Here is a 7,728-nt window from a genome sequence, read left to right on the forward strand (position 1 = left end):
AAAAAATAATAAGAATCATATGATCATATCAATAGAGGCAGAAAAAACTTTGACAAGATACAGCACCCATTTATGATCAAAACAATTAATAAAATTGGTATAGAAGGAAAGTACCTTAACATAATAAAGACTATATATGACAAACCTTCAGCCAACATTATACTTAAGGGTGAAAAACTAAAAACCTTCCCTCTAAGGTCAGGAACAAGGCAAGGCCATTCACTATCACCACTGTTACTCAATATAACATTGGAGGTCCTAGCGAGTGCAATCAGGCAAGAGAAAGATAGAAAAAGCATCCAAATAGGAAACAAAGAAGTCAAACTGTCACTATTTGCAGATGATATGATTTTCTATATAGAAAACCCTGAAGACTGCACAAGAAAATAACTAGAAACAATAAGCAAATACAGTAATATTTCTGGATACAAAACCAATGTTCAAAAATCCATAGCATTCCTATACTCTAACAACAAAGTGTCAGAAAAAGAAATGGAAAAAATAATTTCTTTTGCAATTGCAACAAAAAGAATAAAATACCTAGGAATAAATTTAACGAAACATGTGAAGGACCTATATAATGAAACTACAAGGCCCTGGTAAAAGAAATCGAAGAAGATACAAAGAAATGGAAAAATATTCCGCATTCTTGGATTGGAAGAATCAGTATAGTTAAAATGACCTTATTATCTAAAGCATTATACAGATTTAATGCAATCCCCATCAAAATCCCATCAGCTTTTATTTTAAGAAATTGAACAAAAAAATCATCAGATTTGTATGGAAGCACAAAAGACCCCGAATTACCAAAGCCATCCTGAGAAAAAAGAATAAGGCTGGAGGCATCACTCTGCCCCACTTCAAATTAAACTACAAAGCAACAGTAATCAAAAAGGCATGGTATTGGCAGAAAAACAAACACACAGACCAGTGGAACAGAATTGAGAGTCCGGAAGTAAACCCATATTTATATGGACAAATAATTTTTGACAAAAACCCAAAAACATACGGTGGAGAAAGGAAAGCCTCTTCAAAAATGGTGCTGGGAAAACTGGAAGGCCACCTGAAAAGGATGAAACTATACTGTTGTCTATCACCACACACCAAAATTAACTCAAAATGGATTAAAGACCTGAATATAAGACCTGAAACAATAAAACGCATAGAAGAAAATGTAGGAACAAAACTCAAAGACCTTGGATTTAAAGAGGATTTTATAAATTTGACCTCAAAAGCAAGGGAAGTTAAAGCTAAAATAAATGAATGGGACTACATCAAACTAAAAAGCTTCTACTCAGCAAAAGAAACTATCAACAAGGTAAAGAGACAACCATCGGAATGGGAAAATAGATTTGCAAGCAACACCTCTGATAAGGGCCTAATATCCAAAATATACAAAGAACTCATAAGACTCAATAACAACAACAACAAAAAAACAATCCAATCAAAAAATGGGCAGAGGACCTGAACAGATACTTCTTTCTAGAGGGAGGACATATACATGGCAAATACATGCAAAGATGCTCAACATTGCTAGCTATTAGGGAAATGCAAATCAAAACCACAATGAGATACCATCTCACACTTGTTAGAACAGCTATAATCAACAGGACAAGTAATAACAAATGTTGGAGAGGATGTGGAGAAAATGGAACCCTCATACAGTGCTGGGGGGACTGCAAATTGGTACAGCCACTATGGAAAACAGTATGGAGGCTCCTCAAAAAACTAAGAATTGATCTACCATATGATCCAGCAATCCCTCTACTGGGTATTTACCCTAAAGACTTGAAAACCCATATCCAAAATGATATTTGCACACCGATGTTCATAGCAGCATTATTCACAGTGGCTAGGACATAGAAGCAACTGAAGTGTCCTACGATAGATGATTGGCTAAAGAAGCTGTGATACATATATACAGCAGAATATTACTCAGCCACCAGAAGAGATGAAATACTGCCATTTGCGACAACGTGGATGGGACTCGAGATAATCATGCTAAGCGAAATAAGCCAGACAGAAAAGGTTGAAAACCAAACAGAGACTCAAGGACATGGACAATAGACTAGTGGTTACCAGAAGAGAGGGGGGAGGGGGATAAAAATTTTTAAAAAATAAAATGTTAAAGAAAAGAACATGAACTCATTCTAGAAAGAAATTAATTTTAATGAGCAGTATAACAAATTGGTTAAAACAAGGAAGTGCAAAGAGATAAGAGAATAACAGTTATAAAAAGAACTAGCCATTATGAAACAAAAACAAGCATAAATAAGGCGAGAACAGATGGATATACAAAATAGCTAAATATAACTCTTGGAAATGGAAAGGTATTCCTCGAAATTTTTTAAATACTTGATGGATGGAATGAACTCTAGATTGAGTAAAGGAAGTACTAGTCCCTGGGAAGATCAAACTGAGGCCTTCACCCTAAATTCAACACAGAGAGACAAATGGTTTAAATATATAAAAGAGTAGTTACATGCATATAACTTGAGAATCAGACAAAGAGAATGAAAAGAGTAATAGAGAAATAATATAAGTTGCTTAACATAAAGATTTTGGCTGAGAATTCTCCAGAGCAAAAGAAAGATGTAACTTTTCAGATTCAAAGTTCACCCTTAGTAACATAAGGATAAATAAAAGTAAATCCCCACCAGGAGCAGCTAATACAATACAGTTTAGTTTACCAAAAATTTTAGATAATAGTTTACCAAAAATTTTACATAAAGAATAAAAGAAAATTTTAAATGTGCCAGAAAGAAAACCCCAAATATGTATATATGAATAACACTATCAGACTTCCCAACAGCGACATTAAATGCTGCAGCTTTGTTATATCCAGCTAAATCACAATTTGAGTGAGGAAGAAAATAAAGACATGTTCAGACATACAAAACTAAAACTGAAATCTGCAGACCTCCATGGAAATAAACTTCTTAGCCAACCAGACTTCCTACTCAGCCCTTCCTCATCAGTTCTCCACTGCCAGACCACCCCTATCTCACTCTCTTCCCTGCCTATGCCATGCTTGGTTCTCGGATCTTTCCCACATTATTAACCCTTTCCCTCAGGTCTCTCGCTACCCTTCCTCAGTTTACTCTTCTCCGCCTCTGCCTTGGAGGTCTTTATCCCCATAGCATGGGCACCAAGCAACTGCATTCTCCTGTATCTCATCGCCCTGAGCCAGCTCGCCATACATCTCATGGCCTAGAGAGTTTCTGCTGTCTCCCTAGAGCATGCAACCCGGGCAATCTAAGACTAGAAGCATAGAGAAATGTTGCTCCACTATCTGTCACGCACTAGGTTTGTGCAAGGGGTGAAGTGGAGGAAAGAAATATGAGTGCCAGGGAAAAGAAGAGGAGTTTCAGGTCATGGGCAGAGGGGCCGTGACAGGAGGAAACACTGAGAATTCCAACTATTGCTATGAGTCATGATCTTAAAATATTTCTCTCTTTCCACTACGGGGTGTGTGTGTGTGTGAGAGAGAGAGAGAGAGAGAGAGAGAGAGAGGTATGAGACTGGGATTTTGTAGTTTTTTAACATAGGTGTCTCAAACCAGGAGCAGCTAATACAATACAGTTTAGTTTACCAAAAATTTTAGATAATAGAGTTTAATGGAATTTCCCATCTAACCAAGTGTCATTCTCATTCGTGCTGTGAAATTGCGGTGGACAGGAATCTTCCCACATAAGAGTGTATTGACCTAAGACCTGATCTTTGCCCACTGCAGTCTTACTGGTCAAAGCCTTAATTCTCCATCCTCAGTTAAGTAGCTTGATTTGCGCTCTGCATGCAAGAGCACTCTGGCTTAGCGTGTCTGTCTTCTTTTCAGTTTCTGGGGTTTGCATGTTGATTTGAGGGTAAAGTTTGTCCACAGGGGCTTTTGTATTAATAAAGAACTGTTTTATTTCAGGCCTGGTAGCCTCTTGACCAATTTAACAGCCTATTAACACCATCTAACAACTTTTAAAGAGGCTTCACAAAAACAAAATTAAGGCCATTTCTGGTGACTGAGGCACAATCAAATTCAATTTCCCCAAGGCATTGCATAAGTAGAGAGCAAAAAACGTCCAAATATGATAGGAAGTGACAGATATTTTTTAAAAACTAATGAGAAATAAAAGCAGTAGATATATCTCTAAACAAGTCAAGTAATTTGAGAGTTCCAGTTTAAAAATAAGAGATTAAAATATGCAACATCTCTCAGCAGAGACTGCAAACATAATGTCTTTTTATGGCATTTATTTCTCTTTTCTTTGATTATAAAGAACATATAGAAAAGGGCAGAGAGGAAGAAATTCAGATTTTTGGCACTGCCTTAAAGAGAGCCACGATTAACTTTTGGAGCTTTTTTTGCCCTCTAAATATATATATTAATTAGCTTAATGTATTATAAAATTTTCTAATAAACTTTAATATCACTACAATATGACACTATTTTATGATTGCATAGTATCCTATTGTTTGAAGGTATCATAATTTCTTTAACCAGTCCTCTTTTTGGCTATTTAGCTGTTTCCAACTTCTCACTATGATAAATGATGTTGCAATAAACAACATCTTTCTACAAAAACCTGTTTTGCACATCATGGATTATCTCTTAATGTGACTTCTGAAACTTTTATTTTTCTTCTTGAAAGCTGGAGAGATAACCATTAAGTGCCAATTTTCTTCAAGACAGGCTCTCCTGAGAGTGTAGACTTTCTGGTTTACGGTGGGGTCAACTACTGGAAAGCTTGGTGTTAGCAGCCAAGGCGGCTGTATCATTCTCAGTGGACCGGCTCGTGATTGATAAATTATCCATTTCCATCCTGAAACCCTAGAACTATTTTTGCCGTTCTTTTCAAACCAATTGAAAACACAAAAACAAATCCTGGACTGACTTGAATGCCAACTTTTTGATGCAGCTGAAATTAATTTTGATGTGTTTAATATGACGCTGAGAACTGTTCTCTGAGAACTGTTATTTTTAGAGTTTTAGTAGCTGTTCCTATGCTTTCTCAGTGCCATTTTTTTTTGTTGTCGTTAAGTTTATCAGATTCTGTAATGTACATTTTAATTAACTCTGTGGTTGAGCCAAGTGGAATTCTGCAAAACTTAATTGAAATTTTGGAAAAACTCGATGGGCATCTTAACGCACAGTTCAGTCCTGTTTAGCATGAGTCAGAAAAAAAGACATCTTTGGCTCACAAAACTGCAGTCCTTGCATTAGCAGTCTCCCTTAAATCCCAGTAGACAGAAAATGAAGTCACTTTGGGCCAAAATCTAAGAATATAATGACTTCAGAACACAAAATCTTCACTTAGGGAGGCATTCGTAATAATCATCCTAACAAGTAGAATTTAACAAGTAGATATAGTTTTCTACTATTTATCTGTTTCATTTCATTGCTTTTCCTTTATTGGTGTTCTTTGATAGCACAATATCTAAATGCATAATCATGAGATGCAATAGTTCTCAGAATTTCATCACCATTAAAGAAGAGGGGGAAAATGCAGATTTATCCCTAACCTAATTACTGGTAAAGTAAACCCGAATGACTAAAATAAAATCTTTTTTTCTTCTTATAAATAACAATGTTCTGAGTGCCTTGGGTTTCCAAAGTGCAATGGTTGAAAATTAAGTTTTTGGCTTGTGGCAAAAGCAACATATCTTAAGATATGTCAGATTTTCTGGCTGAAAACAACTAGAGAAAATGGGCATAATAAAAGCATAGAATTTCCATGTCAATTTCTAATATTTTTAGCAATCCTGACCCCAGCAAAATTATAATCAGTTTTTAATAAAGATCAATTCAAAAGCAACAGTGTAGAACTTAATGTTCAAGGCACCTTTCATAATCATAGCTTGTTTTAGTCTTATAAACCTCTGTTATCCAATTTATAAAAGTTTAGAAAACATGGCCTGGCTCACTAATAGTTTACATGAGTTCAGACTAAAAGGGTGCCAGAGAAGGAGAGAAGCCTTCAGAAGGGGTGGGTGAGGAATCCAGGGGAGAAACAGAGGCTGTGCTGAAAATCTGGGGAGACTTGGGGCACAATTCCAACCACATCCTCATCTCTCGCTCCTTATCCAAAGCAACATGTGGGGAGCACAGAGTGACTGTGTTCCCCAAGAATAAAAGCTCCCACACATTCCCTCTTTACCATCGAAATGAAGAAAATTATGTGGTCTTCCAACATCCATTTATAAATCAAGGTGAATTAGAGTTGGAAAATGAGGGAAAATGTCTGGATATTGGGTATTGCTATGACTATGGGAAGGAAGAGCAGAATCAGGAAATAATGAGTCTGGGCTTCTTGTTAAGCTGCCCAGGCTAGAAGGATGGGATTGGGCTTCTCCCAGAGGAATATGAGCAGGAGGCATCAGACGACAGGCCCCACTCCCTGACTCAGCACATAGAAAACAGGAGCCAATGGTAGAGGGTTCCTGGGGTTCCAGCAACAACAGTAAACAACACTAGCACTTTAGAGTTTACAAAGCATTTTCATCTTCTGTTTCTCATTTCGATTTAATGCACTCCTCACATTTCCAACCATGGGTAAACACTTAAAAGAAATAATGCCTGAAATACCGTACAATTCCCAAGTCACTAGAGAAAGATTCAGCAAGAGGTTCTAAATAAAATCATGAGAGAACCAGGTTCTGAGGGAACAGTTAGCACACAACAGCGTGAAGCACTGTGGACTTGCTGAGCTGGTGGGCTCACTCAACAGTCTGAATTTTGCTTTGCTCCCCTAGGATATTTGGAGAGATAGATTGTTCCACTTGTTATGGAAAAGAGCATGTGTAGGCCACTTCTATCTAGATGGGTAAAGAGTCGCCGATGGGGCTGGGAAGACCTTGCTGCCTACAAGCCTTCTTTCCTCCCCCAGGTGGACATGTGACATTTTCAGAGGGAGAGAACACTTCTTTCTTTTTCCAATCTAGTGAGGCTGGCAGCCCCAAATGGGCGAGTCAGTGAACTCTCCTACATTTCATATTCCCAGTGCATGACCTCGTTCTGGGAAAGAGAGATCCACAATGATACAATAACCCTCATGAAGTTTCACAAGCAGCCTGCAACTTCTAATAGCTAGTCTTGCCTTCAGTATCATAGCTCTGTGTATTGCTAATACAAACTTACTTCATCTACGAGGAGCATTAACTCATGGAGAACCACGTCAGCCAAAATCAACAGCTCTTCATTCCAGCATTTGCAAGAGCCAGCTTTGGCTTTGCCCCAATTGTGAAAGCCTGTGACTCTAATGCGTCCTGGACCATGAATGTAGTGGCATCAGCGATGGGTCCAGCAGTCTGAGCAATTTCATTAACCGATTCATGGAAGCATAGGGGAATCCTTGCCTTTAAGGAATGCAGAAGGCATTCAGTAGAGGTGCCTCATGTCTCTCTCTTCTCAAGCTTAAGTATGTCCACATTCATCCTCACAGCCCTGGGGGTAAGTGAAGAAGCCCCTGGAGATGCTGGAGATGGGTCAGGAGTTTTCCAGGTCTTGGGTTTAGGCTTGCAAGTTAATTAATTAAATGTTAACTTGAGGTTTTGTGGTAAGGGGGCAACAACTGCTGGGGATCCTCTAAAACCAAGGGGGTGGCAAGCAGGGCTTCAGAAGGCTTCCTCTAAGGTCCTCCTAAACTTTTCACACTTCTAAGGGCCACTTCAGTAATCTACGCACTTTAGTAAAAAGAAAACCCAGTGAAGGTGACTCGGCAAGAGAGAAGTAGCAAG

The sequence above is a fragment of the Pteropus vampyrus genome, unplaced genomic scaffold (genome assembly GCF_000151845.1).
Source record: "Pteropus vampyrus isolate Shadow unplaced genomic scaffold, Pvam_2.0 Scaffold1, whole genome shotgun sequence".
NCBI lineage: Eukaryota > Metazoa > Chordata > Mammalia > Chiroptera > Pteropodidae > Pteropus > Pteropus vampyrus.